At 34.9% G+C, this 25210-nt stretch overlaps 1 protein-coding gene across 10 annotated transcripts in view; it reads left to right on the top strand.

Moving 5' to 3' along the window:
* The first annotated feature begins 5572 nt into the window (after positions 1-5572).
* The window catches only part of LOC311433935 (proprotein convertase subtilisin/kexin type 6-like), a 412148-nt gene continuing 392510 nt past the window's right edge, over positions 5573-25210 (top strand). For 8 of the 10 annotated variants that reach the window (XM_084513677.1, XM_084513685.1, XM_084513682.1 and 5 more), the window contains exons 1-2: positions 5591-5656; positions 10097-10173. The gene's annotated coding sequence lies outside the window, so the exon portion shown is untranslated. Of the gene's footprint in view, positions 5657-10096; positions 10174-25210 lie in introns of all 10 variants that reach the window. The other 2 variants (XM_084513679.1, XM_084513681.1) reach the window with 2 other exon arrangements.

The raw sequence follows: 25210 nt of genomic DNA, 5'->3' as shown, positions 1-25210 counted from the left end.
TTTTTTTTTTTTTTTTTTCCTTCCTTTGGCTTTGGTGTTTTCTCTTAAGCTGTGTTTCAGCTTGCAGCAAGTGGTTGGCCACCCCTACCCTTCTGGTTCCTTGCTTTCTTTTACACTCTTCCAGAACATGTTTCATGCCTTCCTTCTTTCTTGTTTAGACTAAATTAGCCAATGAACAACCTGACCCAGCTGCTTAGCTGTTCCCTGATCTGCATTTTACTTCTTAATGAGCTCAGAGTGACAAGCTATTTAGGCTGCTCGTTCCAGCATCAGCTCTGACTCCATCTGTAACTTTAGTGCCACTTCTTTGTCAGCAATGCCAATTACAAATGTGTGCCTTTCTAATTTACAGCACTCTAGTTATAACGCCCACGCTGTGCTCCGTGTGTTCTCTCTTTGCTTCTTCTGTTTGTAGTCACCTGAGCAGACCTTCAGATTGTCAGAGCAAGGGTCTGCTACATGGCTGGCATTGATCAGCTATCTATAGCACCATATACAATTTGGCACCGTGCAGATTATTTGCTCCCTTTCATCTGCCCTGAATTTGGAAAGCTCAGTCGGTTCACACGGGGTTCTACGAACCTGTCTGTGCATTGATCCTTCTGTGAACTGGCAATCCTGGAGCAAATGTGTTCCCTCACATATGATACTGCAATATGGGAAAAAGAATTACTTACTATGCATCTGTAGGGCTATATTATATTTTTCTTGGCATCCCCCGCATTCATCTGCAGAAAAATCTTAAATATGTTCCTCTTTTGCCCATGAGCGATAACTAGGACTTTATCCATTTCTTTGTGTGTATTGTTAAAAATGCAGAATCTCCTGAAGTCTACGATAGTAGCTTGCTACTTGCTACAGTTGTAGCAAGCAGTCTCCATTTCCAGTAGCTTATAATTTGGTCTTCTGATGAAAAAGCATCTACCTTCTGTTGCTGTTGTTACTGGGTGTGCAACCTCTTTTGACCTTTCAGTCTTCTCAGAAGTAAAACTTCTATCTAGAAATATGTTTGAGGGGATACTAAAGGAAGCAAACTGTTTGGTTCATTAGATTCTCAAAGAGACAGTTCCTCAGACTTCATGACAGGTATATTTAAAATTAATTAAAAGACAAAACTACTTTGTAGTGTTCATAATCTACTTTTTTTTTTTTTTTACTTTTTTCTTTTTCTTTTCATATCTTCATGTTTCCATTGCTGTTACAGTTGGATGGATGTGTAAAGACCATTATTATCTCTAATCATGCCAGATAATACAAGAACAATCTTAGTGTGAGTGTGCTTTCTTCTGCTTTATTTTTATTTTTCCCCCCTATTTGAACCATTTCTTAGAAAAGGTGGAACACTCTCATTTTTTGTATCAGTATGTATTTTGTATGAGGAATGAGGGAACTCCCCAAAAATGATGAACATCAGGTGGAATGTGTTACATATTTGTTAAGGTAGGACAACAGGCTTCCTCCTGTAAGTTACCAGGCTACGTTTCTTTTGTCAGATCCTGTGAGGTACTTTCAGCTGAAATGAGTGCGTATCAGCCATCTTATTCCTAAAATTACTAAACCTTTTATCTTCCATGGGCAAAGGAAGTACAACTTGGCTTGATATGCAGTACAAAGAAGCACTAAAGAGCAACATTTAACATATATTTCTATGATATTATTTTCTCTTCAGGAAAAAAAAAAAAAAAAAAAAAAAGGAATTTCTGGGTAAAATTGTTACTCACAGGTTAAAACTGATAGAAAGATGTTTGTTGCATTCAGGAATGTAACAGAGAAACTGCAAGTCAGAAATATTCGTTTTAGAAAGTTTAGATCTTGAACCTGTAAAACTTTCTATGTAAAATTGCTGAGTTCAGACAGATCCACTTGACAAGACTGTGTGTGGATTGATTTTTGAACCATTTCTGGTCCCTATATGGTCAACTATTCATGACATAAGTCAGTTTTGCAGGAGAAGAAAAGAGTGAGGGACAAACAGTCCAACATTTAGCATTTCATGAGCAGCTAATACTGCAGTTTGCTTAAATCATTACAAACGTTATCAAATTTTTATATTTTGTAGGAAATTCTATGATAAATGCTTCTGTATAGGAAATGTATCTTTGTTAATTACAAAGGCTGGCTGAAGTGAGCAATATATCTAGTTTCTTATATTAAACAAATATAGCAAGCCTAAGTGATGTCAATAGCAAAACATATGACCTTTAATTTTTTAATACTGCAGAATTCAGTTTATCTCTTTGTTGAAGGTTCCTCACTGAGAGGCTAGAAAAAAAAAAAAAAAAAAAAAAGGTTTTAATTCTAAAATATTATCATTAAAATTGGTATTTGTGCCTCAAAAACTTACATATGCTTTACTGTTTTGAGTATTTCAAACTTTCTAGAAAATGAGGAATTACAATTGTCAGTGTCCTTTCCACATGAGAGACTGGGTTGATGCCTGTAAGTTTTTCAGCTAATAACTTCTTTTAAATTAGTGAAGAATTCTACATATATGCAAGGAGAAGTAGGTAGTCTTTTTAACTCTGTCTTTTTTTTTTTTTTTTTTAAGTTTAGAGCTAACAAGAATAAAACAATTTATTTTAGACATATTATTTTAGATTCAATAGGAAGACATGATTCTGATCAAAGTCTGTTTTCTGCTGTTCTTCTCCTCCTCCGTCTCTCCATCCTCTTTCAGGGAACATGCTAGGGGTGTGCTGGAGGGAAGAGTGCAGTGGTGTATGGATTGTGTTGTGCCCTGGCTATTCCTCAGCTGGTATATCAGCTACAGGGCATGATTACAAGCTGGCACAACTTAGAGCAGCCCTGAGGCTGCTCAAAATTGCACTGGGGCTGAACAATCCCCAGATGGCCCCAGGAGTTGGGACTGCCATTGTCACCATATTCCATTCCTGCACTCAGAATACCTTAGGCAAGGGAGAAAAATGTAGCAAGTGAACAGATCTGGAGAATTATGAATATGTCATTTTTAAGTAGCCACTTTACAATTTATAGGATCAAGATTTCCTCATTAATTTACATTGATATTACATCAGTTAAAGAACTGCTGTGTCAAGATAGGTCATCTTTTCCCAGCCTTATTTTTCTATATTTATTTATTTATTTTTTCTTATGGCATCAAATTAATAAATTAACTCATTTTAAGACTAGAAGTCTACAAGGCAATATTTTAACTTAACTTCCTGTATTACATAGGTCATTGAATTTCATCCTGTAATTTCTGCATCGAACCCTATGACTTGTAGCTGAGCTAGAACATACCTTTTAAAAAGCTATTCAATATTGATTTAAGGACTCCCACTGAAAAAAGATCTACCATGGCCCTTGGTAATTTGTTCCAGTGATTAATTATCCTCAGTGTTAATATTGTGCATCTTATTTTCAATACCTCCTCTTGCAATGCAGCACAGTTTCAATGGGAAAGACAGGAAACATATTACAGTGTTCTATAGAGAACCACAGAGCACCAATCCACCTGAAGCAAATATATTGTCACCCTCTTATTGCTTCCTTCCAGAGGTAATGAGGCATCAATAATCTTGTGAAGCCCCCTGAGAACTACAGACCTACCTGTAAATAACAGGGGCTCAAGCATGACATAAAAACTGATCTTCACCTCCTAAAAATTGCCAGAGAAATACCCACCTTTACACAGGATGAGCTTGCTGCATGGGTCAGAAGGGCTAAGTATGCAGGTACACTTATTCCCTGGTTTGTACTTAGTATCCTCAAGGATGCAGGGGTGATTTTTTTTTTTTTTTTTTCCCTGAGTGTGTGTGGCTGAAAATACTGCAGTTATCCCGATCTGTTCACAGAGCACATCATTTATCAGATTGGAATTTTTCATAAATTTCTATAGAAGCTAACATGGTGATGGAGGTGGCTGGAGGATATCAGCCTCCTTCCTTAATTATAAAACATAAACTATTGCTAAAAGGAAATGAAACCATTGCTTGTTTTCAGGCTAACTAATGCTGTCAGAGTAGCCAGTGGCTAAGAATTGGTTGCATTGCCTTCAGTGCTGGATAAAATCTTCTGTTCGTGAATGAAGCAGTACAGTTGGTACATGTTTTTCTCTTCACTTCTTCATCTCCAAATGTGCTTTAGTCCTAACCTAGAGGGACCACCTGTGAGTAAGAGGGTAGTTTAGTCTCCATGCTTATTCACTCCTTGGTCTCTCTGCTGAGACTGTCAAGCTAAGAATGCCAATTAGTTCAGCATTAACAAGCCTCTTTATGTGTTCTATTTGGCCTAAGAATTGACAGCTTCAATTCTGAATTTTCTTGGTTATGTGGTTTTATGTTAAATTCTTGTTTCTCATGAAAATGTTCTCAAGCCACTAGTTGAGCTGTAACTAATTGTTTCAGAATTAGGAGTGGGTACAAATCAAAATCTGGTCTGGTTATCCTTGGACTTGGATACATCACCAAATCTAAACTATACAGCTCATGCTTAAATGTGTTTACCATGCTCCTCTGAAGTAAATTGTTTTGTCTAAAGCTGTGAAAGGTCTTAGTTTTGTATTGGTGATTGTGTATGGGTCTGATACAGAAGCAAAGAGTGGGGCTTGTAGCAAATCCTGCTCAGGGACAAATTTTGAAAAGTGAAAGAATTTTAATCCATGGTCTATATAGACTTCTTTGTACTTGTAAATTGCTATTAGCCCTCACCCATCAAAGTACTGCAAGTGCTGACTACTTCTGCGCAACATCAGAGAGATTGTGCTTTCTCCTGCTTTATTCTACATACTTGGGAAGAGAGGTAGCCTCCAGAAACCATGCTGCCCCACTCCGTAGTTTTCATCTCTTCTTAAAACCTTCCATCGTGATGAATATAATGAAAAATATAATCAATAATTAGGCTATTGTACTGCTGAGATCATGGCACTTCTCTGTATCTGGGATTTTTTTATTGCTTCCCTGTCCCTACCCACCCCATTGAACACTTTTACTAGATGTGTCAGGACTGATATTTTTGTGACTATTTGTACAGGGTCTGCACTCCACTAGAGTATGACTTTGTAGTCTAGATTCTCATGCTTTGTAGAACCACTGATATGCAAGAAACATTAAGAACCTGCAAGTAAGGCAAAACGAGAGAGATTGTTTCTAATTCTGTTTTTCATGGGCTCTATTGCACTAGTCAGCATGCCTGAAAAATGTCTCCATGCATGTTGTTTATAGCCTTGTTGCATTAGTCAGCTTCCTTTAATAAATCAGATATGAGTTGTGACATGCTGTTAATTCAATCACTAAGAACCTGCTCAAATTGCAAATCTATGTCAGCAGGTTGGTGTTGATTAAGTTGTAGTCACTACTAACATATTGTTTTAAATGACTGATAATTTTTATTTGCTGCACTGGTAGACTGCCCTCTCTGATTTTTGTTGGTGGTGGTGGTGGTGGTTGTGGTTTTGTTGTTGTTGTTGTTGTTTCCCTCTCCCCTTTTAAGCTTAGAGAAATGACACAAATGACACAAATGGCCCTGTGGTGGTCCTCTATAGGCCTTTCTCCTCTGTTTGCTGCAAAGAGAGCTGGTAGCCACTAGAGGGGAGGAGACTGCCGGCTTTCCTGAGTGCTTCACGCTACAGCTTGAAGGTGCAGAAGCTGTCACAAGACTGGTTGCCCAACGAAATGGTTTTTAAAATTTTATGAAGGTTAGTAAAATATAAAAATAATAAAAAAAAATGTTTTCCCCCCTGCCCCCAATCCCCCTTAATGCACTTGAACTATTAATTTCTCAGCACATAGGCTCTCTTTGGAGTGTTGGTATCTCAGGTGATGGCTGGGGGAGGGAAAATCCTACTGTAACAAACATTTAAAATGTGTCTGAAGGTAATATGTTAAATTTTTCAAAGAAAATGTTATATTTTCTGTGCAAGGATAGTGGCACGTTAGTGTTTTGTCGAGGAACAGGAAACATTTATTTCTTGTGTGAAATGAGAAGTTTTGATTTTGTGTGTTGAAACTTTCCAAACATTCTGTCCATTTCCCCCACCATCCTCAGGAAACTACCGATGCTGAAGGAATGACTAAAGTAGTAGAAAACTTAAGCAGCATTCTAGCAAACTTTTTGAACCATATAGGCTGTCATATATGTAACCTATTCTAACCCAGAAGAGCAGAAATTCTCATGTTAGCATCTGTAGATGTATAAATGTATATTTCTGTACCTTTATAGATACAGTCTGACCTTTCATTTAATTTATTTATTTTTTTAAAACAGAATAAAATTCTTGGTATTGTTAAAGAGCTATAATGTAGAACTGTAGCTTGTTACACTTACTCTCCTGAGTGTAATTGCACTAAGATCATTCAGTTTCCATTTGGAAAGCCAGTGGCAATTACTGGAATACAATGTATCATGCATTTGCTCACTGGATATAAAACGTATATACTAATTCGCAATAAAATGTAACAGCTGTCAGTGCATTTTCTGCTCTGTTACTTCAATAAATTGGAACTCTGACTAGAAAATGGGAATATTGCATTTTTACACACTCCGTAATGTGTTTGCTTTTTGCAAATACAATTTATTTTTTTCATGACAAAAATTGTGGTTTGTTATTACTGGTAGTGGATAAATATTCTTATATCAGAATGAATTACACATGGTATCTGTAAAGAAGTAGTAATATTTTCTGCTTTTTATTGTAGCCTGTCTCCCGTAAACAAAATGCACTTAACCTACTTCTGTCACATACTAGGTATATTTTTTGTTAGCATTGCAATGGTTGGGGGAAAGGGTGGGGGCGGGGGGAGATGGGGCGGGGGGAATATTTTACCATACCTCTGCAGGTATTTGGATAACTGGCTAATATTTTGCAGGAGACTGCTCTTTCCCTCTTGGATTTCTTTTTATTTTTATAAACCTATATATAGATAAATAGTCCTGAAAGACAGTTATTAACCATGATTCTTCACATTATGAACTAGTGCATCTGAGTTTTATTTAAAATAAAATGCCTGCACATTTGTGTAATTTTGTTACTTGAGGTCAGACTTTTCACAGATAATTAGCCTTTTACACACTGTGAAATCAACCTGCATTGGTTATTTGGCTAGACTCTTTGCTTCTGTTCTTTATTTCCCAGAAGGTTAACGTGCTGAAAATCTAGCTGCAAGCGCATAGTACTGTCTCTTTGTGTTGCTAATTATCCCGTTGCATAATTATTAATATCAGGAGCAGGAAGAGGAAACAAGCACACCAAATAGTCGTGAATGCTAGTGTTCTGGCAGGAAGCTAGTCCTGCATTAATAAAATGTGCCTGTGCCAATATCACAGAAGATAGGAGCGTTCCTTGTTAAGGATCATTTATTAACTGAGATCATCTTTTAGTTCGCCTTGGGGTAATGACTAATGTCAATGGCAAATTTCACAGTTGTCTAGAGAAATGAATTAAATTTGTAATAAAAAGCCCTTCGGCTTGTTGTACATGTTCATTTATTGGAGTAGTTGAACTAGGAGAACTGTAAGGCAACCAAGAACATCGGCTTAATTTTCCTTACATATAATAGTGACCTTTAGCTTTATATTGAAAAAAGTTACCTATTATAGACTGGTAAATTAAATGAGAAGTTCCTCTAATGCAAAATAAACTAAGTGACTGAGATAAGTTAAACGGCCCTTGAGCTTATGATTTTTTATATATATATATATTTTTTTTTTGACAGAAACAAACCCTTCTTTTCTACTTCTGTTCTGTGTAAGCCTTCTAAAGGTGGTTTGATGTCTAATCAGTCAGGTAAAACAATACAAAGTGGGATGATAAAATGTTATTAGAAGTCAAAGAATACTAGGATGATTAGAAACTTGGGATCATATGTTTTGGATATTGAAAGTATGGTTTTTTTTTGAAAACTTTGAGATGTCCTCTATGCATTTTCTCCTACAAGCTCAAAGAAACCTGCATTAATTTATATATATATATATATATATATATATATAAAGGTGGTGGTTTTAGTTTTGTTTGTGTGCGTGTGTGTGTGTGTGTGTGTACATTAAAAATACAAAAGCAAGTCTTCAGATATTGTCACTGCAGAAAATAAATACAAAATTGTAAGAAAAATATCCAAATGTATGGATTGAGAATTTAAATCTTCCTCTGCTCCTAGATCAAAGGACAAAAAAAGTTTCTGTTTTCAGTGTATGTACTTTAGTCTTGGGAAAGATAATAATCTATGTCCTACCAACAATTTAACACAGCCTGTATTTAACTGTTAGTGTAGTAGGTTTCTCCTCAAAGTTATATAGCCTTACTGAACACAAGAAAAATATGGGGAAAATCCCAATGGACAGCAATAGAAAAATCCTGCAGCCACTGAAAGAAAATGGAGGTGGGAATGCATTTACTCTACCATCAACACCTAGTTAGGCTCAGGATATGGTTATATGGTAAACTCCAAATCATAATGAGATGCATGAAAAATAGTTAAAATTCACGCAAGAGTGTTGTCTTACTTTGTGTGTTTGTCAAAGTTCATGACAGAATTGCTGCACCAATGTTTGTAAAATGATTCCTGTGTTTTATATAGATTCTTCATTTAATTCTGTATAGTGTATGTTTTTGTGTGATCTGATGGTAAAAATCTTGTGCTTGTTTCCATCAAAATTAATATGACAGTCATCCTTACTTAATTACCCTGAAGAATCCTGATGTTCTCTGTAGAGGAGAAACACTTTGTCTACACCATATAATGAACAAAATAACTTTTTAAAGTTTGGTAAAAAGCTGTATATTTTAATGGATACTTTCCCCATAGTAAATATATTTTTAATAGTTTGTCAGGTGAGTAGAAGGATGTTCTCAACACACCTGACCAGCCTTAGCAAGAAATTTGGAATGACTACTAAAATCATGAAAATGCAAACATAGATACAATTTCTTAATAGTAACCAGGACAAACCACAGGTTGTTAACAGAGATACAGACATAGCAATTTTTAAAGGAATCTTGGCAACTCCTGTTTATATTATTCTTGTGTGACAAACTGAAGAGTGAATCATTTCAGATGTGAAATTAGACTGTGTAGGAAAGGATATAGCCAAGTGTACGATCCAGGGATTGTGATGCATCCACTGGGAGTCAGTGTTGCCGGGGGTCTTTTTTGCACCAGTCAGCTAATGCACCCAAACTAAGGAGGCAGAAAATAGGGAGTTAAATGTGAAGGTACAAAGCTGCTAATGGTTACTGTTTATTTTATCTGACAGAGAAGGTCAACTTTAATTTTGTATCTGTCACATGCCTGAATTCTAATGCATCATCTTAGCAGCTTTTAAGAATATTCCAGAAATGGTTACCAGAAGATAATGCAGAAAAGAAGCATGGTAGTGTTCATAAATGGGGGAGGGAAACAGTAGACTTACATTATCCTTTGGTACAAATCCTTTCTAACTTTAGTGGCACACCGTCTTCTTTATTTAAAGTTCAGATTAACATTTATTGCTTGGATAGGGTGATACCTAATTGAAGAAAAATTGTCATCTCTATGGCTCTGAGCAAAATCTAGAATTTTATCTTTTACCTTACTTTAAGTGCAGAAAAATATTTTAGAATATCTGCTTCTTAAGTAGTAAACAAACAAACAAACAAACAAAACACTTTTGTTTAGCTGTGTGAAATTGTATTTTCATGCCAGCAAGGATGTACAGTAGCTAGAGGTTTTCATTTCAAAAAGGCTCTTCTAAATTCCAGCCATTGAAAGATGTGAATATGGTAAGCAAAACCTGTGTTTTTAAAATAAATATTCTAATACCTGCTCAGAATGTGGGTATGGGTATGTACTAAAAGTATGCTATACTTTTGTATATGTATATAAAAAGTATGTTTTCACTATGTTGGCTTTAAGTTGTGAGATTTTTTATTTTATTTTATTTATTTATTTAATTTTAAGGCAGAGGGAAAAAAAGAACATAAATCTAGAACTTGATCTAAGCATGATACATAGTGACTGTATACAGCTATTTTCAAATTTAAATATGCAGTTCTCTGAAGCAAATCAAGATATGTCCTTATTTTTCTGGAAAAGGAGAATAACTTCCACCTAATTTTCTTCCACTGTTTTTTTTTTTTTTTTTTTTTTTTTTCCCTCCTTAGAAAGTGTGTCAGTGAAAATACAAAGCACCTTCCAAGAAACTCAGCTAAATGAATGCCCTTCAGGTAGGAATACAAAAGTATGTTATTATTAAATGATTTTATAAATATATATATATATATTTTCTTACAACTCAAGTACCATGATAACCATTTGATGAATGCCTTGAGTACCTGCACCACTTGTCAAACTGTTTCAGAAATTCTGGTGTGAGAAGTACCTGAAATTTAGGTATCTTTATGTAAGTTGGCCAGATATAGATTAAAACAACTGAGCTTGAAAATATTGTGTTACTTTTTTTTTTTTTCCTATTATTGTTATTGTTGTTCTTTCTTTCTTTCTTTTTATATATATATATATATATATATATTTTTTTTTTTTTTGCAATTCTTTTATTCACCTTTAGGAAAAGATCTTTAGTCTGTGTTCTCTGAACTTTCTGTTTGCTTAAAATAAATTTGGTATTTTATACTAAATGGTCTCTTCTCTTCTCTTCTCTTCTCTTCTCTTCTCTTCTCTTCTCTTCTCTTCTCTTCTCTTCTCTTCTCTTCTCTTCTCTTCTCTTCTCTTCTCTTCTCTTCTCTTCTCTTCTCTTCTCTTCTCTTCTCTTCTCTTCTCTTCTCTTCTCTTCTCTTCTCTTCTCTTTTCTCCTTTTCTTTTTTTTCTTTCACTTTTATATTGTATTATTTACTTTTCGTATCCTTAGCTGACCATAAAGCAGCATGGAACGAATAAAGCAGAGATGGGTGGGGCTCTCTGAAAGATTCATTTTCTCTCTATGCATTTCTTTGCTGTAGAATAGACTTTATGCTTATTCACAGAAAGGGAGTTCAGAAATGTTTTTAGAAAATGCAGATGTGAAAAGCATTCTTAATAAGGATGGGAAAAGAGTTTGCACTCCCCTTTTAACCATGCTCTCACCTCAGCCCTTTTCAGCATGTAACCTTATTCTCTGTGGGATTACTTGGATGAAAACCAATTAGAGAACTGCTCACACAATATAAATGCATACAGATTAGTACAGATTGAACAGTACCAATGCCAACTAATCATACAGTATATAAAGTCCTAAACAATATAGATATTAAAGAATGATGGGAAAATGGACTCATATTGTTGTAAAACTGAGCACAAAATGGAAGCATCATAAAACTGTTTATTTAAATAATAAATAAAGTATAGGCTTTCTCTTCCCCCCCTCCTTTTTTTTTTTTTCTCTCTCTTTTTTTTTTTTTTTTTCTCTTTGTGGCAATCTGCCCATAGACAAACTAAGTATACCAAAGAACATGTCAGCCTACATGTTTTCCTGGGTATTCCCCATCCCTTCATGGTAATGTTACTTCATTGTTGCTGTTTCTCATCCTTTAAGTGCCCACCCCCTCAATAACCTCACATGCAGTGCTTATTCTTCAGCTGGATTTAGGAGGAGAAAATGGTCTCCTCCAAGAAGGATGCTCATGACACTACAAAGATGTCTAGGAGGGACTCTGAATATATATGAGTTATTTTAATGCATGGCCCCAAAGGACTGTGAGACCTGGAGGGTTTGTTTAGCTGAATGAAGCCTGAAGAAGCAGGATATCAGACATTGTTTCCCATTGCATTGGTATTGTCAATTCCTGACATTCCAGGGAGGATATCTTGAGGAAAATACAGTACTTTTTCTCTGCACATCTGTTGCCCAGCAAAGGAAATGAAATGAAGAGAAAATGCAAGTCTCCTTCAGGTTTCATGCTCCCTCCATACTACAATGTGTGTTCTGATGTGTCTACAGCTTTGGTCACTTATTTTCTTTAGTTCTTTCCTACTATTTCTGTTTCCATTAATAAGCAAATGTTTTCATGATTAAAAATAAAGCCAGGCTTTCTGACAAGGAGTAAACTTTTTCAACCCTTTTCCAATATTTCTTTGTTATATGTAATCATAGTGAATGAAACCTTTTGAGTCTTTAAGTAATGTCACAGACAATTTTCAGTCTGTTCCTAATTAGAACCATGTGAGGTATCTATTACTTACTTTAATATTGAAAGGGATTTTTAATACATGAAAAACCTTTTGGCAACAGTCTTAAAAAAAATGTGCTAGAATTTTGAGTTTCATCTCCTTTTCATCTTCTCCTGAATGTTTGTCTGACTGATTTCTTAACTGTTGAACTAAATTGTCCTCTTACTAGTACAACAAATGTGAGAGTAATAAGTCTATCTAAATATATCTACAAGCCAAAAGTAAATGATAGCAATACACATAAAAACAGTCATACTCATATAGATAAAATAATAATAATAATAATAATAATAAATAACAACAACAAAACATTGAGACAAGTAAAGGAAACAGAATACTTTACAGGAGAGATTGGTGTATACATCAATCTTCTCCAGAACAGCTGTCATTTTTAGTCCAGCCGTGATTATGCATTGAATTTTACTCTCAAAGTGTTTACTATAGCATTCAGGAAAAAAAAAAAAAAAAAAAAAAAAAAAAGGCTAATTATCATAGTAACTCCCTGTACTATATGGTGCCTGTTTGTTTCTAGCTTCAAAGAAGAGAAAAAAAGAAATCTCTTCTATCATGGATATTATATAATTTTAGTTGCCTTTTTGTGCTCCAGTTTTAATAGAGACATGCAGGATCTCAAAAGCCTGCATGCATTAATCTTTCAATGTACCTAAAACCCAGAGCCAAATCTTGAAATGTGTACTTGGGTACTAATTATGTCCTCACAGAAATATTGGGTGGGCCCTTTTGTGCATGATGTCCTAGATGATGTCCAGATGTTATCACTTCTCTAGATGTAGTAGTCCAGTAATGATTCTCCAGTCATGATAGAATATCATTTTAGGAGACATAATGGAGAGAGCGATCAATAGCTAATAAATTGCCTGGTATCCAAGCAGTGTGACTTGTTAATGCCACAAGGCAGAAGAGGGCAGCAGGTTCCCACCATCTAGCTTGAGTTTGTATAATCCACTCCTCCGTCCAGGGTTAGCTCTAGACCCACAGGCAATGGGTACAGAACTAACTGTTTCTTTGGTAAAGCTTTACATTTTGATCCTCAGATGAAAATGTGTATTAGCAAATATGAGGAACTTCATTGGGAATTTTGGATTTTGTAGCAGGGATGTTATCACTGGGATTTTTCATGCCAAGTCTCAGAGAATTTGAGGGAATGCTGACCTTTTTCATCAGAAATTCAGAACTGATCATTTGACCTTTAAAAAGAAGTATCTTCTTATCATTGATATGAATAATTTCTTGGATTGCCTTGAATGAGACTTATCTCCTCAAATGCCATTCTTGCCTTTACATCATTATTGCCTAGCCTACCCTAGTCCAACTGTAGGATAGAACCAGCTGCCTCTGTTGCACTGCTATGGAAAGCCAAACCCTGATCCTTCTCAAAATGTAAAAAAGTGCCCACTCAGTTCATCTGATGTTTAAGTCCCATGAGGAGATGTTATTACTTACTATAATGACCAACGCTGCAAATATAAAGTCCTAATTTAGAGCACTTTGCCACATTACCTATCACAGCAAGTCAAATTAAGCACAATTTAAAAGTAATTAGTCCTGTTTAACAAGTAGGACTATGTTATGCAGATTGACAATGAAAAAATTTTTTATTTTCCTATCTGTCACATATTTTTCAAGGACCACTCCAGAAACTGAGGCATCATGAACCCAGAAGCTTTATAATAGTGAAAGAGCTATTAGGTCATCAACTCCTCCCTTCACCTAGGAGAGATTATTTACTGACAGAATAGTCTGAAGCACCTTGTCCAGCCCAAGGTTTAATGACACTTGTGGTTGTCTAGAAATTCTGGCAGCAGCAACAATATTTTACAGTAAATAAATAAATATATAAATAATCATTGGACAAAACCCACTAACATAGGAAATGATACCATGCTTAGAGTCTTTATGTGAGGTTTTTGCATTCTCAGAAAACACTTCCAGCAGAACCATAGAAGGTCTGGGCCAGTTAAGGGAGGATGTCCACGATTTTGGAACATAGGTTATAAATGTTAGCAGAGCATTGATTTTTTAATAATAATTTTTATGTTGTTCTATAAAAATGCATTGCTGGGAAAAAAAAAAAAAAAAAAAAAAAAAAAAAAAAAAAAAAAAGGATGGAAGGTTGCATTTGAGCGGACAAAGGAGAAAATTGGCTGCCAAGGGTAATAGAAGTGCAGTGTAACATTATTTCTGTTTTAGGTATAGGAGAGTGCAAGAAAGCAGCACACTGCTTACTGATTCATGTGAAAAAGCTTGCTACCTCCTGAAAAGAGTACTAACAAGACATCATGGGTGAATTCCTGTCCCCAAAGAAGTGAATGAGGATCTTGCCACGGACTTTCTTGAGGATAGGATTTCACACACTAGCTGAAATTTTGTTTGTGTCGTGCAGAGCCAAGGGGTTGATGCAACTTCAGCTTATGAATATACACATATAGCATTCACCATACTGGGAAATGAAACACAGTCTTCTGTGTTTCAGAAAGAAATTCTGAAATTCTCTATTCAAAGAAATAGAGAGAAGTCAAAGTCCAGGATGCTTTCCATACCATCTCCAGACTGGTGCTCATTTCTACTAGGCTGATGCTAGCCCCAGACATTTTTTATGAGTTTACATTCCAGAGAATAGCCTACCTGAAAGACATTTTCTTTCAAATTTTCTCTAAGTCCCTTTTAATATTCTGTTGATGTTCCTGAATGTGTAAGTAAGTAATTGATATGTTATTGTTATGCTTAGATTTCAGGTGTATTTTGAATACTATCTTCAAAGAAGTGGTGTCAGAGCATCATGTGAATTGTGAAGGAAAGGAATGTCATAGCTGACTATCTCCTTGTGACCAATAAAGCTTTGTGCCATGCACTTTCAGACTTCACTCTGTCATTGATACTGTCAGTTCTCCAGGCTTCCTGCTAGTCATATTTACTATTCTAGGCTGGGGCAGGAGGGAACTGCCCTGCAAACAGCTCAAATTACTCAGTGGGAATGCTGGAGATCAGGATGAAGACCTTGAGTGGATTAGTGATCTACTCCTTAGTAGATGCAATGTTGCGTTTTGTACTATTTGATGCATCCATATGTGCCCTGGGTACTTCTGTAACACTTGAGCTGTAATTTTCATTGAGATCATCTTCACCTGCAGTTTTAATAATTCAGGTTTAATATGGAAGAAATTATACATATGGCCTCACAGACAAATCCTGCAAGTGTTTCACCTTTCATCATTTTTGTTTATAGAAAAGCTTCACATTTTCCACAGCTTGTTCACCCTCCCATACTAATAAATCTGGATTAGAGAGAGAGAGAGAAAAAACAAACAAACAAACAAACAAACAAAAATGCAACATTTTAGAAAGAGTACAAATAATGTATTTTTGAGTATGAATTGTCTTGGAGGACAACAACTCAAAGTGATTTTTTTTTTTCATCATTTTCAAAAATGTACAAACCCTTGTTTTACACTTATATTTTTGATGCTGCGAATAAAATATTGTTATTGTCCATTGTATATGTTTCTGGTACCCTGGGAATAGTTAAATAGAGCATTTTCATATTAGAGAACCCAGAAGTAAAGTGGAAAATACGTATCAAAAGAGATAATATCCTGTAAGAGTTGAGGATACTGAATTTAGAAAAGAAGAAAAAAATTCTCAGCTGAGATCTGTCATTTCTGCTTCCTTCATCTGCTTTCCACTTACATAATGAACAAAACTTTTTAGCAATTTTAGCATTCTCCACCCAGCTGCTCACATAAGCACGTTGCTTCTATAGTGAAGCCTACATACAGAAAACAGATTTTGTTATAAATCTTAAACATTTCAATGATAAGAAGAAAGGGAGACCCTGTGTGCCACTCATCTTACTCAAAGAAACATGGCTGCTAGAGTTGGAGGTGCGCACTAATGAATAGGATGTTCCTCTAGAGTACTCCATCATTTTGTCTCCACTGGGAATTTAGAATGGCTTCCTTAAGAAGAGTTGAAAATATAAGTATGGTTTGTTCAGGGTTTCTACCCTGAGGTCATTAGTAGAACTATGGAAAGAATAAAAAATGACTAGATCTTATTACTGACGTCTGTTGATGGTACTGATAGTCTTGTAAATGTCTGTACTATAGAAGAAATACTATGGGTGAGCCTGTGTCTGAGAGAAGAATGAAAATACTGCTAGTGGAATTCAGCTGGCCTTAATTCAAGCCATTGTACCCAAATGTCCAGTAATGGCCACCTATGATCCTAGTCCAGCTGGCAGCACACTCATATAAAAGTCTCTGTGGAGATACACAGCAATTAGAAAGAAATGCACATAGAGCGAAAGCAATTGCTGTTGAAGAAGCTAATACTGGAAAATGCTATGAAACCAAGTTTCTACTGCATGTGTAGCCTTTAATCCTTGTAGGATTCAAGCTGCCTACACCAAAGTAGAAAGCACTGATCACCTAAGCATATTTGAGGAGATAGAGCTGGATATGACTTATACTGTGGTGGAATGACATATGACGCTTGCTCAAAGCAAGCTGAATACAAGCAGAGGTCAGTCTTGCACTAGTGAATGGTACCTTGTATGTGGATATACAGTGTTACTGGAATTCAACAGTGGCTAGCACAGCTCATTATTCTACACTGGACATAGTAGAATTGGGGTTGTTATGAGATGAAACAGTGCTTGTGGTTGGACAGGTTACCCTGAAAAATGTATTTGTGTGCACAACGACAGTATAATTTCTGTCATAGGATCCTCTTGTCTTTGTTAAAAATATGCATTTCACCAAAATGCAATTCTACTAGACGCTGCATTCTTGCGGTATTTAAAAGAAAGAGACTAGATTAATACCCAGGAAATTCCTTCTTAGAGAATGGAATTTACTACTTTGGATATTTATATTGAAGTATTTTTTCTTCTATAAAAATGTCTGTGAAGAAAAAGACATCCAGGAGTGACTTTTTTTTTTTTTTTTCTTTTACCTATACAGATGATTTTTAAAGAAATTTTGTTTTCAGCTAGTTTGGCTCTGCCAGCTTTTCTGTTGGTTAGTATTTGGATTTTTGTTAAAAAATCAGAATTTATGTTTCTCTGTCTCAGGCACTCTCTAAGTTTAACTCACATAGAGCCAATAGATAATAATTTTGTTTCCGTCCTGATACAGTAAAAAATAACCTCTTCATATTAAGATGACTTTGCTTTTTTGTAAAAATGTGGCATACAGGTCAAAATCAATATGTATCCAAATCCTTTGTGGAAAGAAAAGATGGATAAAATGCTTTGAGACAAAATTTTAAAAACAAACACTGTAATTAGCTTTTATTTAGTCTTTTTTTTTTTTTTTTAAGACAATGATTTTCATTTCATATGGAAATGTAGATTTCTTCAGAGTAATTTCATGTTCTTTTTGGTTTAAAGCAACTTTTTTTCCTTTGATTACTGAAATATGCAGTTCTCTCTATTTAACACGTAATACCAAATCAACATACTTCCCCCTTCCTTTTTTGCTGATGACAGTCAGCAGAAATCATGTTCCGAAGTGCCCTGAGAACAAGGGCATTGATCTCAAGTGAGACTTTCGTGCCACCTTCCCCTTGTCACTTTCAGCTGTAATTTGTTAAGATATCAGTTCTAAATTATTAAATACTTTATAAGTATAAATAATTCAGCAGTCAACAAATAAAGTGACAGCTCATTAATCAGTTTCCGTACACGTACATAGGTGGCATGCAGTGGTCTGTGCCGGGGTATGAATACTGCTGTGGATCGTATGCATTGCTTCTTCTCACCTCAGAAAAAAGGTTTGCGTGTCTTATAGGTTTGGGATTTGTTTGCATCAGATCAGAGAAGTTCTTCCTAAATTCCAGTACAGTGTTTGTGGCAATCCATAAGGCTTTTGCTGCATGAGACCATGTTGATCTGTGGTCCTTCCTTCCTTATGGCTGGATTTAAATCTTACAAAGACAAACAGCTTGGCAGCACCAGAAATCAGGCAGTGTGTTTATAAATGGGCATACTGCAAAGTGACATGATCCTCCTAACAACAGGACAACCTCTTTCTTGTCTTGGGTATCACCTGAATGAAAAAAAACAGAGTGTGAATCAGGCTGATTCTCCTGTGCTGCCCATATGATTAGGAAGAATTCCCTCCTCAAGATTTCAGTAAAGCTGTCATTACACTCAAGCAGCATGTATCAATGAAATGTTGTTGTTAGAACACCATATATTCCAAATGCAAAGTATTATTAGAGTTTCACAGTACAAGGAAGGCCTATTTAACACTCTCATATTCTACCAGGAATCCATCAGTGGGCACAAATCTACTTTTCTCTTCAGAAAAATAAATAAATAAATAAGAAATAATAAAGAAAATCCTCAGACACTGTTATCTCATATTACCATGAATATTCTAGGTAAACCTGTATATGGAGATTATGCACTGTGCTTAGATTTGTTGGTATTTTGGAAAAAAAAAAAAATATATATATATATATATGTATATGTATATATATATATATTCACCAGAAAATGGTTAAATAAATAGTGTGTGGATTTTTGTGTTTTTATACCACCTCATGACAAACAGAAATGCACAGTGATCGCCTGTAAGCCTTTGATTTCATCAGTGCAGGTGTTGCAGATTTGGATTGGCAATAAAAAGTTTCCACAGAAAGAATGGAAGAAATGGCTGTTTAACAGCCTTGCATTCTCATCTTGCATAGAAAGCCTGGGAAATTCTTGTCATAATGGAGAGACACGAAGAGGCAACTGAAATGATCCTAAGTCAAGGATCAATCCATCACATATAGGAAAAGATTATGTATGTGTCAATCTCTCTTGCTTTTTGATGCAGAACAAATGGTTGTTACCCTTGGTAAATGGTTTATATGAATGCCAGTGCAGCATTTTAATAGAACAGGCCAAGGACAGGGAGACCTCAGACTTCAGCACAGTCAGGGTTTCTTGCTGGATAAAGCACTAGACTGGAACTTGCAAGACCTAAGTCCTGCTCTGTTTGATGACCTTGAACAAGTCACTTCACCCCTACACAACACCCTTATAAAAATGTGATAATGATATTGACCTCTTTTGCTACAGAACTGTGGGGTCTAGTAGTTAAAAGTCCTGCTTAAGAGCAAGATGGTGTTGTCACCCCATGTGAAGTTGGAACTTTGATGAGACGGATTTTGGACCACATGCATGCAGTGAAGAGATCCTAAATTAAACTGGTGATTTAATTTATGTAAGTTCTTAAAAAGAAAAATGTGAGCACCTGTGATGAAGCCAGTCTGAATAATATATAGCATGAAAGTGCAATGGCACTAACAAGAAAATAATGTGGTTCAAAATCTGAGTATGAGAAATGACAAGCAACTGGCAGAGGAAAACCTTTGCTAAAGGGAATGTGAATCTGTCGTGAATCTGGGTAAACTATGCAGATTTTGTAAAAATAAAACAATATGGAAATTTTTCTTACAGTAGGATCAAATTAAAAAGTATTATTTTATGAAAGCCCTAGGCTGAAGTGCTCATATGTAAATAAGGATTAGGTTCTGATCTTTCTTGCAATTGAATGGAAGCAGGAATACACTATCTAGTTCAGAACTTAATAGCTGGGACATGGGAGTGTTTATTGCAAAGTCAAAACATCTCATAGTGAACTGAGGGTGGAGGAAACATATCTGAGATATTAGTTTTCTGACTATTAAAGAATAGTCTCTGGTCAAGGGATCAAGTTTGTGGATAATGAGTGCTTTAAAGGTCTGCAAGGTTAAGATGGTGTGGCATCAGTTATATAGAAAGTGTTAGTACTGACACTTGAAGCAGAGCTCAAGGTGAAAGTTAAAAGTGTCATGGAACAAGGTGGCTGAAAAAAGTTGCAAGGCCAATTGACTGGATCAGCAGTATGGTGGCAGTTAGAAAGACAGGCAAACTGATGATCTGCATCAATCCAAAAGACCTCAATAGCATACTAAAGCGCTTATACTGTTCCCTGCCAACAGTCACTGAAATATTGCCAAATCAAGCAAACACAATAGTCTTTTCAGTCATTGATGCCAGAGATGGCTTCTGGCAAGTGAAACTGGTTGCAGCAAACAGTTACTTGACAACTTTCTGGACCCCGTTTGGGTGCTATCAGTGGCTGACAATGCCATGCAGAATGGGAATTGCTTCAGGGGATACCAGCAGAGATTGCACACAGCCCCTGAGGGTTGTCTGCTGCAGATATCAATGCAGATGACATTGTTTATGCTCCTGTGGGAGGGCAAGGAATGAACTATGGCCAACAATGATCAGAAATTTTCTATGGTAGGGGCAGCAAATGTAAGATGTACTGACTCAGAACAAAGCTTTCCAGCCTGTGAATATATATAAATATATATATGTCCTGTTTCTGGTGGTGGCTGGTGGAGGAAGTCAAGAAGTATGAAAACAAGCCAAGTACACAGTGATAATTCTGAAAGCTTTTTTCTACACTGCAGCTTGTGGAGACAAGAGTGGCTGCACAGAAATATACATACCGAACACCTTTGTACTGACTTCCTCAGGACCACCAGTAACTTCTGAGAAATGTAATTTCCCTCTGCAAAAAGTAATTTACATCTTTTTTTTTTTTTCTTCTTCTTCTTCTTTTTGCTCCTATATGAACGATGTTTTGTTTTGTTTTGTTTTGTTTTGTTTTAATTCTGCTCTTCTTTGTTACAATTCTTCTTTTATGGAAGTCATTTTTCATGGTCTACAATTCCCCCACACTTCCCAGAGGTCTTTTAAAAAGTTATACTTCAGTTACCATTTCTCATTCATCTATTACCAGGACCATTTGATGATCCATTCCTTGCCATTAGTGATGTGTTTGAGAAGGTATTATTACTAATTTTAGTGTTTCTGGAAGTTATTTGTCAACCCTTTTTGGCTTGTCTTTCTCAAATTTAACTCAACTTTCTAAACTTCATGAATTCATTCAGACAAAGCTTGCAGTTTTGAGTGACTGCTTTTTCTTAACATCTAATAATTCTATAATTAGTCTACTGAGTAAAAATGTCGTTTACTCATGATTAATTTTAACTGTTTCTTATTTTATTTTTATATACTTTTTTTTTGTGATCATGCAAAAATTTTAAATTATTTTTTTCATAAATTATATGCATTTTTGTTTGTTTACTGTAATATCTTTTAAACCTCCACCATCTGCATTTTATTCCTTCACTTATGCTTTTCAAATGAATTCTCTAATTTTTATGTTGTTCACCTGTTTGATATTAAATATTTTTTAATATATACATATATTTTACATGTATGTTTATTGAGTTTTTGTATGTTGACATTTACCATAAGTTCTTGATGGTCATGTTCTGAGCTGGGGTTTGTTTAAGAGTAAGTAAAAAATTTTCTGCTGTGGATTTTCTTTCCACCTATTCCAAGTATGTTGTCTAAATTGTCCTGTACCTTGATGTTCTATTTACCCACAGGGTAAATTCTTTACCTTCTCACTGACGTTTCCACAACCTTTTGTGTAAGGATAGTAGAACAGTTTTCACTATGTACTTTCTCCATTCAGGAATGGAGTTGTAACTATTCTACTTTATTTGCAGGTATAACAAGCATTTTTGCCTCATTTCACTTTAGGATTTTTTAATGTATTGACTTCTTTTTCTACACATATGCCTATATATAATTTCCTGAATACATATGAATATATATATTCCTGAATATGTATCATATGGGAGACAAAGGTCCTCTTAGTGAAGGAATAGCTTCATATGTTAAAGAAATCTTGTAGTGAAATGAGACAGATCAACTATAAACAAACAAAAACAAATGTTAAAATAGTTTTTGATTATCTTTTAAATCAATTTCCTTATTTTTCCATTTTTTATAGGAATTTCATTTTGCTTTCTTTTTTTCTTTTGACTGGAGAGAAGGAAAAGGAAAAGAAGGAAAAGGAAAAGGAAAAGGAAAAGGAAAAGGAAAAGGAAAAGGAAAAGGAAAAGGAAAAGGAAAAGGAAAAGGAAAAGGAAAAGGAAAAAAGGAAAAGGAAAAGGAAAAGGAAAAGGAAAAGGAAAAGGAAAAGGAAAAGGAAAAGGAAAAGGAAAAGGAAAAGGAAAAGGAAAAGGAAAAGGAAAAGGAAAAGGAAAAGGAAAAGGAAAAGGAAAAGGAAAAGGAAAACATTATTTATTCTATTCACTGCTAAATTCACATTGTCAGTTTCTTGGCTTCTGTTGTACATCGATTCAATGAATTCAGAGAACTGTTTATGGTAACTCCAAGATGTCACCAGTGATTCTCAGCTGAGAATCATGTAGGCTTGGCTTCTCTCTCTCTCTTTTTTTTTTTTTTTTTTTTTTTCTCATTATTTCACTCTTCTGGCCACTCATTTTTGTGGAAAACCTTGTCGTTCCTCAGCATTTCAAGAACTGATACAACTGAGTGCTCAAAAACTATCATCTGCAGATTTGGAGATGTCACTCCCTTTTAAAGATCACTGATAGCTGCCTTGAAAATAAACCAGCCCAACTCTCAGCCCATTGGAGACCATATTACTGTATTCCATCTAGAAAACTGAAGGACTTTTGGTTATGAAAGTCTATGATAGGACTTTGCTTCTTATCATTTAATCATCTTTTAATCTATATAAAATGAAACAAACAAAGCAAACAAACAAACAAAAAACGTCTCTAACAGTCTTGGCATCAAAGACTTTTTGAAAATGAACATGTTTTCATGTGTCTATGGTGTTATAGAAGTGTGGTGGGGGCAGTGAGATAGTATTTTCTTTATAAAAAGATCTATCTCTTTCCCATGGAACATTTATCTATAGTCTTTGTAATATGATTTCTTATATACTCTCTTTACTGGAGCTAGAAGTCAGGGATCACTTCCTGAGCCTTTTTTTGAGAAGGGAGTTGCACTGGCTGTCTGCCAGTCCTGTGCTACAGTAGCTTTTTGTCATGTAGTTTACAGATCTTGGTCAAAAGTTCCTTGAGAGCTTTTGGGTAAAGGCGATCCAGTTTAATATCTTACTTCTTAAATCTAAGTGATAATGGCTTCAACTATTCAAGATCTTGCATAAAAGTCCAAAAATAAGAGCAAAAGAATCTGTTCATACTTTGAAATCAAACCTTGTTATTTAAAACACTTGAATTCAAAATGACCATAATGTTACGGTATGAACTGAATTGAAGGAAAAATTTCAGAACATTAGAAACAGAAGTGTGTGTTCACTCACCTGTAATACAAATTAGCTTTTGCCTGCCAGTTACCGTCTTCATGTTTCCTATAATATTTCTGCAGGTATCTCTTTTATGAATTTTGCCACACATATAAGAGCATAACTGACCTTGCATTGAGCAACATGTAATGAATATTAATAATTGGTCCATGATTAAAATATATATCTTATACACCTTTTTCTATTTGAAAACAGTTCCCTAAGAGCTGTTAGATATTTATATTTGTCTTTTGAAAAAAGAGTAACACCTGGCATGCATTTCTCTACAGAAAATATTTAGCTTCACATCACACATCTTCCTTGTTAGGAAATGAAGAGTTAATTAATCTCTCTTTAGCTGCTCTCCATTTATAGTTCAATCAGAGACTACATTCTAGAAGATTCAAATCTAGTACAGTTCATAGACATTGAAGTAATTTTGTACCACTATATCATGCTACCAGAGGGGATATCAAGATTACAGTTTTAATGCTGAATATTGAACACATCAGACTGAAGATGTGGAGTTCTTAATTGCTGGAGTGTAAGTGTCTCAGCCCAAAATAATCTGCAACAGAGGAAGTTCACTCAGCAACTTTTAAGACTTGTTTCTTCTATCTTTTATTAATATTATTATTACTATTATCATCATTATCATTATTATCGTTATTATCATCATTATTATATTTTATTTATTTATTTTGTAAACTTAAATAGGAGATTCTCAAAAAAAAAAAAAAAAAAAAAAGTCTGCTGAATGGTTTTGGACAGAGAATGTAGAATAGGGTGCGTTACAGTTTCATCAGAAGCTCATTTTTTACCGTGTGTCTCTTTGTTGAGATAATTACCCAGAACTTGGAGGGGAATATCCTGACCATTTCTTCCTTCTTTTCCTGGAACAACATCTTAAATCATCAATATTCTTGCCAGCAAATAAAATAAAATCTACTGAGTCTTTTTTAGACCTTCTCCTGGGAGCTGGAGATTTCCAAAACTTCAAGTAAGAGAGAGAATTTGATTTATTTTATTTTATTTTTATTTATTATTTATTTTTTGGAACACATGGGTGTATAGAATACAGAATGTTTAACTAATGGGGAAGTTGTGTCTTTTAGAAATTTTACAAATGTAAAGTTCTTTACTCCTTCGGGTTTTTGTTACAAATGTCCAGATGAATACAGCTGGGTTTTGATAGACAGAAATATCATATGTCAAGTAAAACAAAGTGATTCATTGTTGTTTGTTCTTATAAAAAAAAAAAAAAAATCCATTCAATTTGGACTGAATGAACTTTCTACCCCCTCCCTCATTTTAGCTGATGAATCTTTTGCTTCTTCCAATTCATCTCCTCCCACTCCCTGTCTTCCCTCAAAAATAAATAAATAAATAAATAATACAAAAACAAGTTCCCCAATATAATCACATCAATGATCAAATAAAGAATAAATGTTCTGTGATTTTTGGAAGAGACTAACATCACCTCTGAGGAAAATTTATTCAGCTCACTGTGTTTTATATAAAACATAATGGTATAGTAAAAGGGAAAAAGATGAGATTTTAAATTAGATTCTGGAAACCTGTATTGGAAATTTCATTATGAAAATGAAACAAACAAACAAAAAAAAAAAACACAAATAAAAAACAACAACAACAACAACAAAAAAACTTTCTATCTTGAACTAGCAAAAACAGATTTTTTTTTTTTTTAAATAAATTTTCCCCATAATGCTTTGGGCCATATTATTTTGTTCAGCACAATTTAAATATTTCATTTTGATCTCCTTATTAATGATTTTCTCTAGAAGCAATTTCAGTTTGGAAAGAAATTTTGAAATAAATATTCCATTCCAAAAATATTAAATAGGGCACTTGGGTGTTATTGAAATACTTAGCTTTATTTTCAAGCTGACA

The sequence above is a fragment of the Aythya ferina genome, assembly GCF_964211825.1.
Source record: "Aythya ferina genome assembly, chromosome: 1".
Classification (NCBI taxonomy): Eukaryota; Metazoa; Chordata; class Aves; order Anseriformes; family Anatidae; genus Aythya; species Aythya ferina.
This window is presented reverse-complemented; position numbering and strand designations above follow the sequence as displayed.